General features: G+C 38.5%; 1 protein-coding gene across 5 annotated transcripts in view; it reads right to left on the bottom strand.

Moving 5' to 3' along the window:
• Positions 1 to 14,683, bottom strand: part of BMPER (BMP binding endothelial regulator) — a 245,214-nt gene that overhangs the window by 163,814 nt on the left and 66,717 nt on the right. The window lies entirely within an intron of this gene.

The following is a 14,683-nucleotide window of genomic DNA, read 5'->3' as shown; positions in this document are numbered from 1 at the left end:
TAGTTATTAAAGACAGCTGTGTCCATTGTTTATGAATATTATGGATGCTGAAAACCTAATAACAAATCCCCAAATTCTCAAGAGTCCCCTCCCTCTTCTCTTCTTGAACTTGAAACTGAGAAGAAATGCATTTCCCACCAATGTCAAGAAGAGTCACTCCTGGCATCTGCCAATCACATTCGCAAACTCAGATTGGTGGGAAAAGAGTCTTAAAGTCAACACAGTCCTAAAACATGATATGTGAAAGGATATTAAAAAGCTTCAAATGGAAGCATGAAAAAAATAAGGTATGAATGAAGTAGTGAGAGTAATTTTTTGCATCCATTTTGAAATTTAAAAGCACTTTTCCATTATTAACTTTTATTTCTTCATATATGACCAAACGATACTCCTTCATACTGCATACTGCTTGCACTAACATTTGGTTACATTACATATTTACATTTAATCAGACCAAAAATGAAATGGATACTCCCCCTACCACCCAGCCTTAAAAAAATGCTACAGTCAAGTAATGGCCTTTCTTTTCATTGAATATGAATTCTGATCTTTTAATTTCAGTAATATTTAGAGGTTTAAAAAATCCTCCCAGATCTTTATCATCTAACATCTGGAACATAATGTTGTTAATCACGATCACAGTCATATTGTCTGATTCTGTTGTGCATCATGGAGAACAGAAGAGAGAAGCGGGGGTAAAAATAAGTGGTGCTCAGAATTCTGTGATAGAGCATTTGACACTGGAGCTAATTCCTAGTCATTTCATATTTCATGGTGCTCCTTACACAGAGGGTTCATGCACATTGTGGAGGCCTGACCCCTTTCCAAACAGCAAAGTCTGCTCAGTATTCCAAGCCGGCTCTTCTAGACCGCAGCTGGAGAATTTAGGTGGGTTTCAAAAAAATGATTCACCACTTATAACTCAGTGCCGGCTCAGAGATGGGCTGTAGATGAGACTGTTGGACGTGTGCAGGGGAAATACTCCTCTGCTTGTTGTTTGTGGTTTGGTATCCCCCAGACTTTGGGGAGGACTGTGGCTCCTTGAGATCCAAACATATCACTGCTTACACACCAAACAAGTGGTACCGTTTAAAATTCCACTCGGAGGGAATGGTGGTAATTGAAGCCATTCACAGGACCACAAAAGCCCTGCCACCCTCCAAATCGGACATTTGAATGACATTTAAAAGGTGCCAAAATGTGTAATCAATTCATTCAAAAGATATTTCCTGAATATCTAGCGTGTGCAAAACTCTGGGTTGTTATTCGAGGAGAGACGGAGACAGTAATGAAAATGAAATATGGTCCATTCCCAATACCAGGCTATCGTGCCGCGGCACTGATGGGAATGCAGAGGGCAGCCCAAGGAGGATGGCAGGCAGAGGGAGGAAGAAAGCAGGCAGGAAGGAGGGACTAGATGAGCAAAGGAAGGGGGCCAGAAAGCAGAAAAAAGGAAAGGAACAGAGAAGGCAGCAAATCCATGGGCACCAACTAGAAAAAGAAAGAAAAAATATTAAGTTTTCTGGAGAGAAAGATCAAACGGATCTGAAAATGTTCCAAAGTACCATTATAACCTTAATATTTTACCCTATTTTCCTGACAAAACAGGACGTCTTCTACTTTCATTAGTGAATGTTTCTTTTCTCTTCCTTCCACAGCCCAGAAAGATGCATTCTTGTACTTGCTATTCCATGAGGCTCTGGGGAGAACAGTTCATTCCTAGGGTCTGAGCTCACCAGGAACCCCTCCACGCTCCTTACTCTGAAGACTCATCAGTTTTGTTTTGTTTTAATGCTTTAGGTTGGAATCTCTTCCTCTACAGATCTGTCATGAATCCTTCATGTAATTACGCTCATCAAAAGAAAAAAGTGAATATTTAGCTTAAGACCTTCAAGATTGAAACCAAGACCCAAGTAAAAAATTAGGAAGTTCTAGAACAGATGATTCATTTTCAAAGACAAAGATATGTACTCAAATCAAATACTGCAAGTCTAGTCATTTAGTCAAATGTTGACTGTTTCCTGCATGCAAGACACTACACTCAAAGGTATGAGCACGCAAAGCCTTTTGAAGAGGAACCTAAAATCTGAAATACAGAACAAGGTCCCAGGAGAGGGAAGAAGGGAGGGGAGCAAGCGCTGTCATGGAGGAGCAGGCTTGCAAAGTCAGGAGACACTTCTCACTCAAAGCCAAGAGAGGAAGGGAGCAGGCTGGGGATGAGAGAGAGAGGAGGCGGCTACAGAGCTGAGTAAGGGACAGAGGCGGAGAAACTCAGAAGAACTTCATGATAGTAGGATGCAGGAACGGGAGGTTGGCACCTCCAAGTGAAGGTACTAGAGATGGAAAGGAAGAAGCTGTCTTTACAGCAAAGGAAATAATCAAGAACATGAAGAGAGCCTACAGAATGGGAGAAGATCTTTGCCACCTGTCCCTCCTAGAACACTCATCTTCAGGATATATAAAGAACTCAAAAAATGAGTAAATAACCCAATCAATAAATGAGTATAGGAATTCAACAGGCACTTCACGGAAGAAATATGAATGGTCAAAAAATATATGAAAAAATGTTCAAAATCTCTAGCAATTAGAGAAATGCAAATTAAAACTACACTGAGATTCCATCTCGCCTGAATTAGGAAGGCAATTATCAAGAATACAATAGCAATAAATGTTAGTGAGGATGTGCAGAAAAAAGGCTTACCCATACATTGCCGGTGGGACTGCAAATTGGTGCAATCACTATGGAAAACCGTATGGAGATTCCTTAGAGAACTTGGAATGGAACCACCATTTGACCCAGCTATCCCACTCCTCAGTATATACCCAAAGGACTTAAAATCAGCATACTACAGTGCACAGTCACATCAATGTTTATAGCAGCTCAATTCACAATAGCTAAACTGTAATCAACCTAGGTGCCCTTCAACAGATAAATGGATAAAGAAAATGTGGTATAGATACACAATGGAATATTACTCAGCCATAAAGAAGAATGAAAGTATGGCATTTGCTGGTAAATGGGTGGAACTAGAGAATATCATGCTAAGTGAAATAAGCCAATCCCCAAAACCAAAGGCTGAATGTTTTCTCTCACATGTGGATGCTAGCACACAATAAGAAGCAGGGAGGGAAGAACAGAAGTTCATTGGATTAGACAAAGGGGAATGAAAGGAAGTGGGGGTTGGAATAGGAAAGACAGTAGAATGAATTGACATAATGTTCCTATGTTCATATATAAATACACCACCAGTGAAACTCCATATCATGTTCAACCACAAGAACAGGATCCCAATTAGAATAAGTTATACTCTATGTATATAACATGTCAAAATACACACTACTGTTATGTATATCTAAGAAAAACAAATTTTAAAAAAGAGTGAAAAAAGGAAAGGAAGAAGCTGAAGTAAAGAAAATTCTTTGACTAATTAACTTTGGAATCTCACAATGTTGACTCTCTTATTTTGGAGCATTTCAGATTACAGACTTTTGGATTAGGGAAGTTCAACCAGGAAAGTGTGTGCAAATATTCCAAAAAATTTTTAAAGCTCCAATTCTGAAACACTTTTTATGAATATACTTGCATTAAGATTTGAGGAGTCAAGACTGGAAGGAGACACAGGATTTCAGCAAACTCTGCCATTATCCACTATGCACTGTACACACTAGGATCGTCTTTTTTTTACCCCAGTGTTTTTAAAATACACCTTAACGTAACTGGCAGAGGAAAAATATCCTTCACTCACACATAAGCTCCAATACAATTTTACCACCAATAGAAAACTCAGAAATAGAAACACAATTTGCAGAAGAAGCACAAATGACTACTAGACATTAGATACCATTCAGTTTCAGAATCCAAATTCCAAAGGAAATATGAGTTCCAAAAGAAAAATGGTTTTGGTGTAGGAAGATCTACATCTATATACTTCTGATTGGAGTGGAAATTAAGACATCACTTATGTTGAAGTACTTCAGTAACACATGGACATATACCTTAAAATGTTTATATCCTTGACCCACTAATTACCCTCTTGTGAATTTAGCCTAAGAAATAAGAAAAGATATTACTTTTGAGAGATATTTGTCATATTATTCATAATCATGGAAACTAAAACCATTCATTTTAAATGCCAGAAAAATGATTAAATACATTATGATAAAATGGTAGAATATTAGGTAGATATTAAGAATAATTTGTGCCAGACGTGGTGGTGCATACCTGTAATACCAATAGCTTAGAGGCTGAGACAGGCGTATCACCAAGTTTTGAGACCAGCCTCAGCAACTTAGCAAGGCCCCAACCAACTTATTGAGACTCTATCTAAAAAAAAAAAAAAAAAAAAATTAATTAATTAATTAATTAATTTAAAAATTAATTAATTTTCCAAAAAGGGCTGGGGACAGGCTCAGCCATTCACACCTATAATCCCAGCATCTTGGGAGGCTGAAGCAGGAGCATCACAAGTTCAAAGACAGCCTCAGCAACTTAGTGAGGCACTAAGTGATTCAGTGAGACCCTGTCTCAAAACAAAGAATAAAAAGGGCTGTGGATGTGACTCAGTGGTTAAGAGTCCCTGGGTTCAATCCCTGATACTGAAAAAAAAAAAAAAAAAAAAAAAAAGGCTGGGATGTAACTCAGTGGTAAAGCAATCTGGGTTCAATACCCAGTACCAAAAAAAAAAAAAGAATTATTTTCAACAACTTTTTAGTGAAATGGATATATATTTACAATGCAGGTTGGTAAAATGTTTGGTATCAAAAGTGTTTCAGATTTGGGACTTTTTTAAAATTTTAGAATATTTGCATAGACTTTACTGGTAAAGCATACCTAAATCCAAAACTCTGAAATCTGAAATGCTCCAAAAATTTGAATCTTTTTGAAGACTGCACTCAAAATTCTGATTTTGTAGAATTTTGTTCGGATTAGGAAGGCTCCAGCTGTATAATGTTACATGAAAATAGTAAGGATGGAACACTGCATATAGAAAGTGATCCTATCTAGTTATATAATCGTATAAATATGGAAGAAACAAATTGGACTACATCCAATCTTGTTAACAGCGGTTATAATTGAGTGGTACCCTATTTCTATTTTTCAATATAGTTAGATTTTTTGTAATGATCATAAACTATATATGGCACATAAAAATGCTCCATTAGAGTTTGATTTGGATTTGTTTTTAATAAATACACTCAAGTCCATATATTGCAGTTGCCTGGAGAGAAAAAGTGATGTCCCTTTCAACAATGGTGTTCAGCAATTAGCACAATATTTTCAAATTAATAAGTGACTTGGCTGGTAGCAGAGACAAGAGATATGTAAAAATGGAAGGAGGAATGGTCAGATAGTTGGAAAATTCGTCAGAGTTCAGTACAATATGCATCTTTCCTGAAATTTGTAGGAGATGAAGGGCATCATCTGATATAGCAGAAGGAAAGAAAAAGAGAAATAAAAGGAATGGTCTTTGTAAAGACATAATGGGATGAGAAAATTGATACCTATACCAAACTCCATTCAAATGTCTTAATCTTCAGCTTCTTAGATAGGAAAAAGCAACTGTTCAAAAGTTATTACATAGTTGCCTCCATTCTACCAGGGGGATAAATCCACATTCACAGAACCACTGAAATGCCTGTCCAGGTGAATCCACCTTCTGTATAAAATCTCTAAGGAGGGTCTTCCTAAATGGATGCTCAGACCATTGTCAGTGGACAAGGCATAGATGCACCCCATTGAATAAACATTTGTTTAGACCATCTCTGGAAGTGGGGGCAATGAGGGTGGCTCTGTCCCAAAAACTATCACATTTTCTCTGTGTATCCATAATTTGTTGGCAGGGAGAAGCACTGTGGATCATAGTGTCTCCATTCTTGATCTGATGTGAGGGTAACAGATACGTGTTCTTCATCCACTCTAGCATCACTGTGACATATGCTTCGGCTGAACGCCCAGGGCTGAAATCTGGTCTGAGTTTAAACTTGCTTAGACTTGTGAACTTTGAGAGAGGAAGTGTAATGCATTTTTTTTTTTATTGTGTTAATATCTCTTGCATCAGATTTAGGGTTCCTTTTGGATGCTCACAACACCATTATCTCTCCCTTGAAATCTGTGGTCATTCTTCACTCCATAGACTCAAAGGGGCATTACCCAGTTTCAAATATCTACAAACAATCATAGATAACATCTCCAAATCATATTGTGCAGTTGGGGAGAAGGTAGATTGGGAGAAATAGCATATGGCTTTATTTTCAGGCAATTCAGGTTTTCTATTATTATTAGCTCTTTAACTTCAGGCAAATTGTTAAACTTCTCAGAGTCCAATTTTCTTCATTAAAAAAGGAGCCAACACCTCCCAGCTTATACAAGAATTTTGGGAACTAACATTAAAGTACAATAAGTGCCTGGCAAAGCATACACGTTCAGCAATACTATCTATTATTATTAATAATTCCTCTGTAAAGAAATCATTTGCTGATCTCTTTTCATACTGTGTTTACAAATAAAACTCAAATGTCAAATAAGAAATTTCCTTTCAAACTATTTTCCCTATTGTGTTCATTATTATACTACCTTAGTGACTACCAGTTTAGAAAAATAAGTTTATAGCATACTTCAACTGCAAGTTATATAAAGAAATAACCATAGAGAAGGCTATAAGTTTTAAAAATAAGATATATGAGGTTTAAAATTCAGGATGTGTCCTGAAAATGCATAAGGCAGGATTTAAAATATAGGAGAATTTTTTTTTTTTTTTTTTTTTTTTTTTTTTTTTTGTGGTGCTGGGGATTGAACCCAGGGCCTTATACATGTGAGGCAAGCACTCTACCAACTGAGCTATACCCCCAGTCCTTGGAGAATTTCTTTTTTGAAAGATGTGTTTTTTTATTTGTTTAATTAGTTAAACATGACAGTAGGATGAACTTTGATACATCATATATAACGGAGTATAATTTCTCATTTTGCTAGTTATACATGATGTAGAATCCCACAGGTCATATAGTTACATATGTACACAGGGTAATAATGTCTGTTTCATGCTACTATCCTTTCTACCTCCCTTCACGCCCTTCTACCTAAAGTAACTCCATTCTTTCTTAACCCCTCATTATGAATTAGCGTCTGCATACAAAATATATATAAATACCTATATAAAATATATAATATATAAATGTGTATGTGTAGATATATATGAGAATTATTCCCAAGCTTTTTAACATCCAAAAACAAAACAACAACAACAAAATTAACCCCCTGCCCTGTTGGTTTCAGGAACTTGCTGAAGTACTATCTAATAACACAAATAACTCAACTCTGCCTATAAACTCTTAAAGACATGCTGCAAAGCTCTTGCCTCACTATTTCTACCAAATCTAAACCAGTATAACATAAAATGTGCCCAATGCAAATCAAGTCCATACACTGAAAGATCCACATTAAACCAGAGGCTGCAAGACCTCCTAATTACACCACCATTGCCCTCTTCCTTCCAAAGATGCTATTAAAGCTCCACAAGGTAATGATCAATGAACAATAGCAGGCAATTAACCCAGTTTTGCTTTAAAAACAGGTCATTTTGATGACATTACCCATAAGCCAGAATTCAAAACCCCATTTCATTAGCTGTACACATGGATTCAACTAATCAGAGTGGCATTTCAACAAACCTTCCAAGAGGACTCTTAGCACAGAGGTATCATCATATCCACTTAGATTTACTGTTATAGAAAACCTCAATATTCACAACCTATGGTCCAGCCAAAACCAAACAAACAAACAAGCAGAACACCAGCTACTTTTCTAAGCAAGTTGGAGGCCCCTCCTAGTGGTCAAATGCTATCCAGCCCGCCCTTTAAGAAAAGATGTTGTTATTGTAGTTGTTTAATTGATTTCTCAAAAGCAAGACCTTTTTGTCCTTGGGTGATGGTACATCTATAATGCAAAATGAAACACTGCAGCGATTATACCAATATTTCAGACTAGTTTTGAAAACTCCTCTGAGGCTTTTTGGCATACACAAGCTAGATAAACTGCCCACATTGATCTAATTCACTCGATAATTGCTCAATTCTCCAATTTACTGCCCAGATGTAGCCAAATCTCTCCCCATGGACAGAGAAGATATAATGACAGCTTATGACTAAAATGCACCAAATTGCACATATTACCTCAAGTAAGGCAGAGGCCACGAGAGAGGGTTCAGGCCGTGAGGGTCACAAGTCCCCATGTCAGGGAAATGGTATAGTTGGGAATGTGTAACTTGGGTTACCATGGCACCATGTGACTTCAGAAATGATGAGGAATTCCTCTGCTTCCTATTACAGGTGGTGCAGTCTGATTTGGAGACACTGGAATCTGAAATGGCTGGGAGTGGGGGTCAGACGTATTCATTCTTCACGGCAAGGTCAACTCTGAGGGGAGAGGATTACACTCTCTTAAAGCTCCTCCACAGCAAGTGGCCCTGATCATTGGACTGCTTCCTGCCACCGCAGCTTCCTGCTGCCAGGAGATGTGGGAATCTTTGAGGCTTAGAGAACACTTTTCAAACATGACATATCAGGAAAGTCCTACACGTTCCATAGACAGTCATTTATAATAAGTGCTACAGCAGCTGAACATAAATCCATCTTCCTTTCTGAACTCCTCCATGGTGAGGTGCATCTCTCTATTTCCTGCTGAACTGGTAAGAATTAAAAATGTTCATGAGAGAGGGGAGGAGGGGATTGGAGAGTGGGTGGGGTGGAGAGTGGCAGCAGGAGACAGGCAAGGGGAAAGGATGGAAAATAAAGTCAGCATTCATTCATTCATGAATTTAGCAATTATTATGAAAGCTGATTATATGCCAACACTGAAAAATCAAAAGTTATCATTTTACCCTGATGGAGTTAAATAAAATCATTGAGTAATCATGTATTTCAAAATAGAGGTGAAGAGAATTTTGAATATTCCTTATACAGAGAAACGATAAATGTCTAAGGTGACAGACAGGCCAATTACCCTAATTATATAATTACACATTATATACATGTATGGAACTATCCCATTGTGCCCCAGAAGTGTATATGATTATTGCATGTTAATTAAAAATTAAAATGTTTTAAAAATCATCACAATCACAATCAAAAATATCTAATTACAAACCATTTTAGATGTCTGGGAATTAAAGAATGTGGTACTATAAAAGCTTTTACCTATAGGAAATGCTCTGGTCTTGGAGTCAAAGCAAGCTATCCTGAAGGAGGAATGTTCCAGCTCCCAAGTGCAGGATGAGTATGTGCCCACCTAGGCACAGGAGAAGAAGAAAGGAAAGGAAAAAGAGAAAACAACCTAGGGACCACAAGGAATTAAGCCAGTGTTTCTTAAACTCTATTTGGCAAATGAATCCTCTGGGGATCTTGTTAAACTGCAGGCTTCAATTCTGTGGTCGTGGAGGAGTGACCAAGAGCCTGCATTTCTAACAAGGGCACAGGCAAGGTCCATGCTGCAGGTGGGAGGCCACACTTTAGTTAGTGAGGAGCAAGAGGACTGTCCAAAGGCCAGAGTGGCCAGACTGGCCAGAGCAGAGACAATGGGAGAGGGCCAATGGTGAGACCAGAGAGGTGCACAGGGGCTGGGCCATGCCAGGCTGTGGGGGATATCTTCAGGAATGCAGGCTAGGAGGAGAGGGAAGGCATGGAGACTTCCATTTTCTTTGTACTCTCCAAATAACTTTCCTCAGAGTTTCATTTTCCCTGGGAGACAGCACTTTGCAATATCTCAAGTGTAAATGAGAGCAAAGGTGTTTATGGAGTTCAAGGCTTCTAAGAGCCAATAAAGTACAGCTCCTTCATCACAGACAGCCCATTAACAACCCATGTTTATTGGTAAAAATCCTCTGAACTTAATATGCCTTTGTCAGCAAAAGTAATTGATCTTGGCCGGCTAATTTGGCTGATTTTACAGACTGAGGACCTGCCACTCTTTCAAAAGTATCCTACAACTCCATGGGCTGTACTCCCTTCAGTAAGCAATTTCCAAGAACACTCACCCCACAGGGTTCCTAAAATAGTTTGGTAATAGAGAACACAAACATTTCTCATTGGCACCTTCGTCTTTAACCTTACAACACTGAAGGTAGATTTTACAGAAATGTCTGTGCCAACTGCCACCATCCTTATTTCCTGAACATTTGATTGAACAATGACACATACAGCTGTTTGCTGTGCAGTTGGCAGGTAATAAAAAGTCAAGTTTAAACCCAGAGGAAGCAAATGTGCACTTTAACCAATGTTCAGTATGCTTTATAAATTATTCTTTGGTTCAGACTTGGGAAAGAATCATCTCTCTATTTTAAAATTAATATGGTTCTTACACTGCGCATATCGCATATGGAACACACTTGAATGTGACTCAGATGAGTATATGGAACAGCTAAAGGAATGCACATCATCACTCCCCTGATTAGCATCCAGGCTCTGGAGAAGCAATTGGTTTTTTTTTATTTATATAATGGGTAAGTGGGGATCATAAGGTTTAACAAGTGATAGTAAAGGACTGCATTTCCTAAATAAGTCATAATGATATTCACACCTAAAAATGCGAGACGCTCTGCTTCTGGAATGGGTAAGAGCAAAGGGTTGTGAAATCCTCTCCAGATATCTCCAAAGGTTAGCATGTTCTCAGCTGTCTGGAATGCCATATATACTGTCCCAACTAAAATCAGGATGTAAAATCATGTGTAAGGCATTTGTTTCATTAGCTAAAGAATTCATCTCAATAAGATGAAGTGTTCTTTGGTGGTCTACCTCTCTATCACCACATCACAAAAACATGAGGAGACAGATTTTTCACAAATTTGAAGAGTGTAAAGAAAGGGGTTGGACTTAAATTACAAGCCACTTGATATCAGCAACATTTACTTGAGAGTGAAGGACATCTTGAAGAGTTGGTGATTCATTCATCAGACAGATAATATGCAAGAGGGATGCTTCTTCCCACACACACAACTCCAAAGGCAAATAGTCCCCTAATGTTATCAAACTAAAATGGATCCCCCAGACAAGAATGAGCTGGCTGGCATAAAAAACAGAACTGTCACAATACGGAAAGAAAAAACATTAGTGTTTCTTAGACACAACAAAAGATAGCACAGGAAAGGAGGAGAAGAGTGTCACATGGCAGTGCTCATGTCCACTGAGGATGGACAGATGAATGTACAAAAACATCCCCTTCCACAACCAACACAGAGTAAGAAAATAAACCAATAACAGTGATACCACTTGGTGAGTGCCTGCCTGGAAATGTGTGTATGTGTGTTTGTGTGTGTGTGTGTGTGTGTGTGTGTGTGTGTGTGTGTGTGTGTAAAGGGAAGGAAGGAAGGGAAGAGGGCAGATAAGCTAGCAAGTGAGAGCCACAAAATAAAAATGAGAAAAGCACTGTTTCTAAAGATCAGTATTCAGGCAATTGGAGTGGGGTGGTAATAACCAACTTGGAAAGATAAAATACTCATCAAGTGAACAAGGAGAAGAAAGGACAGGGGCAGCAGCATGCAGAAAGGATTGGAAACACAAGAGAGAGTAACAGGTTTGGGAAACTGCTAGAGGTCCAGTGTTCTAAACATGTATGTATTTGCACACATATTCAGAGTTCTAAATATGGGAATGTGTAGATGTGCATATGTATGCACACATATACATGCCTAACTGTTGAGGTTGACTCTATTGCTACACACACACACACACACATCCACTCACTGCTACCACTTGAGTTCACGGCCAGACTTCCAACTGCTAACACCTATATTTCTTCCTCTGTCCACCTGAATGGCAGGCTAGAAATGCTACCCAGTCAACACAGTCCTAGGAGAAGCCCCCAACCAATTACTGTTGGAAGTTGGTATAGAAATAACTCAACTCTTCATCCCTCAGGGAGAAAATCCTGAGGCATAAATTTTATAGAGGCTCCCAAAGTCTCCCCAGTAGGATTAAGATCTGGTAATCCACATTGGTAGTTTATTTGGTATCTTGGTTTATTTGTGCTGCTACCACAAAATACTACAGACTTGGGACTTTATTTTATTTTAAAAAATTGATATTTATTTCTCATAGTTCTGAAGGCTGAGAAGCCCAAGATCAAAGCACAAGCAGTTTGGTCGCTGTTGAGTGCTGTTTTATTGTTTCCAAGATGGCACCCATTCTGTATCCTCTGGAGGGCAGGGAATTCTGTGTCCTCACATGGCAGAAGGGATGGAAGGGTAAGAGCGGTTAAACTCTCTCCCTCAAGCCCTTTCATAAGGACACTAAAGCCATTTGTGGGAGCAATTACCACCCCTTAAGACTACCACGACGGGAAATATATTTCACCACATGGTTTGGGGAAACATTCAGACCATAGCACTTGGTAACATACCCTCCACTGGCTGCCTTCCCTCATTGTCTTGTATCAATATTCTTCTGTCCATCTTCTCTATGTCCTACATAAACTACTTACATACAAATAATTGTCTCAGAGTCTGTTTCTGGAGGAATTCAAACTTAGGTATGTAAATATGAGTGTTTATATCCATGCTTTTATATATATATACATATATATATATGTGTGTGTGTGTGTGTGTGTGTGTATAGATGAATACACTTACAGATACAGACTTATACACACACAAATATATAGTCACATAAATATAGTTGGCCCTCCATATCTATGAGTACCACATCTGTGGATTCAACTGCCTACCGATGGAAAATATTTGGGGAAAATTTTGAATCTGTACTCAAAATACACAGACATAGATGTTTTCCCTTGTGATTGTTTTCTAAACAACAGAGTATAACAACTATTCACATAGCACTTACATTGTTTTGGGCATTGTAAATGATCTACAAAGGATTTAAAGTATATGGGAGGTGTATGTAAGTTATAAGTGATTACTATACAATTTGATACATGGGACTTGCATCTGCAGATTTTGGTATTCACAGGGGGTTCTGAAACCAACCCCCAAAAGATACTGAGGGACGACTGTCCTATATATGTGCTCAAATGCATAAATGTTTTTCCTTTTACCAAAGAACAGCAGGTTATTATATACCACCTTCCTTTGTCAGAGGAACCTGCAGCCTAATGTTCTGAATGGCCCCCACCCCAGGTCCCATAATAACCTCCGTCCTTCTTACCCTGGTAGAAGCCCTTCTGTAGTTTCACCCTCTCATTCAGCAAGATGGCACCTCACACCCCGCACAACTTACTAGCCACAGTAACCACGCCTGCTGCAGGGTTACTCTGACAAGTTTCATGCCTAGCAGTTACAAAACCAAACCACACTTCTGCTTTATTATATTCTCAAGCAGACACTTCCACAGCTGCAATCTCAAGTCAAGGTCAAGGGCTGTCAAGACATTAGGGTTTTATTTAGTGTACTACATCAAAAGATAGCAAAATGAAAGAATGCTAAAAACCAGGTTATTCTAATAATGAGCTGCAACAAAGTTTACACCTTAAATTTTGGTGTTCATGAAAAGAAAAACTGCTCTATGACTCTCCCCTACATCCAACCCCCCACACCCATGTCCTATCCTCCAGCAAGAACTCTCCCATTTATTCTACTAGCCTAAAAGACTGGCATCAGGAATGTAATCAAAAGCATTAGTAGCCCTTTAAGTGCTGAGGGTAGAAACATGCAGAATTAGAAAAAGAGCCAGGAATGGTAAGAATACAGGAAATAAGACTGTAGACATATAGGAAAGGATATAGACTGCAGGTCTGGAAAGAACTCAGTTGGCAGGAAGGCTCAGGCAAGTAACATCTTTGGATTTTCACTTTTTCAACCAAAAATGAAAGCAGGACTTCTATGGCCCTGAACTTGGCCCTCAGGTGTGTTTCATTTAGCATGTGCTGAGTTTAAAACAAATAAAATCTAATGCCTCAGTATATTTGAGTCTGTGACCCCTGTGCACAAAAGCCCTAAGCTCATTTCTAGTTCCAAGGCTGGATACCTGGGACTGATGTCATCAGTAGAACTTCAGGAACTCCCCATCATCCTCACCACCTTCTAAATTTCCTCCCTGAGGAGTTCAGCTGTCTGATCCTGACACACCTTGATCAGAAAGACAATTTGTGCAAGCACACATTTAAAATTTCCTCTTGATGGGTGCCTTGTTTTCCCCTCAACCTACTCCCAGAAGAATGAGATGACTCAAAAAATTATCAGAAAGTGCCATAGCTTCCAATATGGAAGAAATAAAATTGAGAAATTGGTGATGTTTAATGGCAAATAGAAATCATGTACAAAAAATAGCATAAGTCTATGTATGCAGCATTGGCAAGAAAACATGGAGGTTGAACTGAAATATGTAAGCCAGTGTTCATTTTCATTTGTAAATCACTTTTGTGCTTTTAACATATTACATAAATACAACATGTTCTATACCCAGATATGTAGATACATACACATTTTCCTTTCTTCTCTCCTTCCATCTCTTCCTTCCCTTTTTTTTCTCCATACAAAAACCATCACCGTTGGTCATATTTGTTCTAACCTGGACTCTAGGTTGGGCATGCATATGCTCTAAGAAGAGCAAAAGATTTTAGAAAAAACATGTAGAGAAATGATAAATGCTATCATTTATGATGATCCACATATGATTCTGCTTTGGTGAAACAGGATTCTAGAGTTCCCCATGCATTTTCTTTTTAATATTTTGCAAT

The sequence above is a fragment of the Sciurus vulgaris genome, assembly GCF_902686455.1.
Source record: "Sciurus vulgaris genome assembly, chromosome: 8".
NCBI lineage: Eukaryota > Metazoa > Chordata > Mammalia > Rodentia > Sciuridae > Sciurus > Sciurus vulgaris.
The sequence above is the reverse complement of the archived record's forward strand: the minus strand, read 5'-3'. Positions and strand labels throughout refer to the sequence as shown.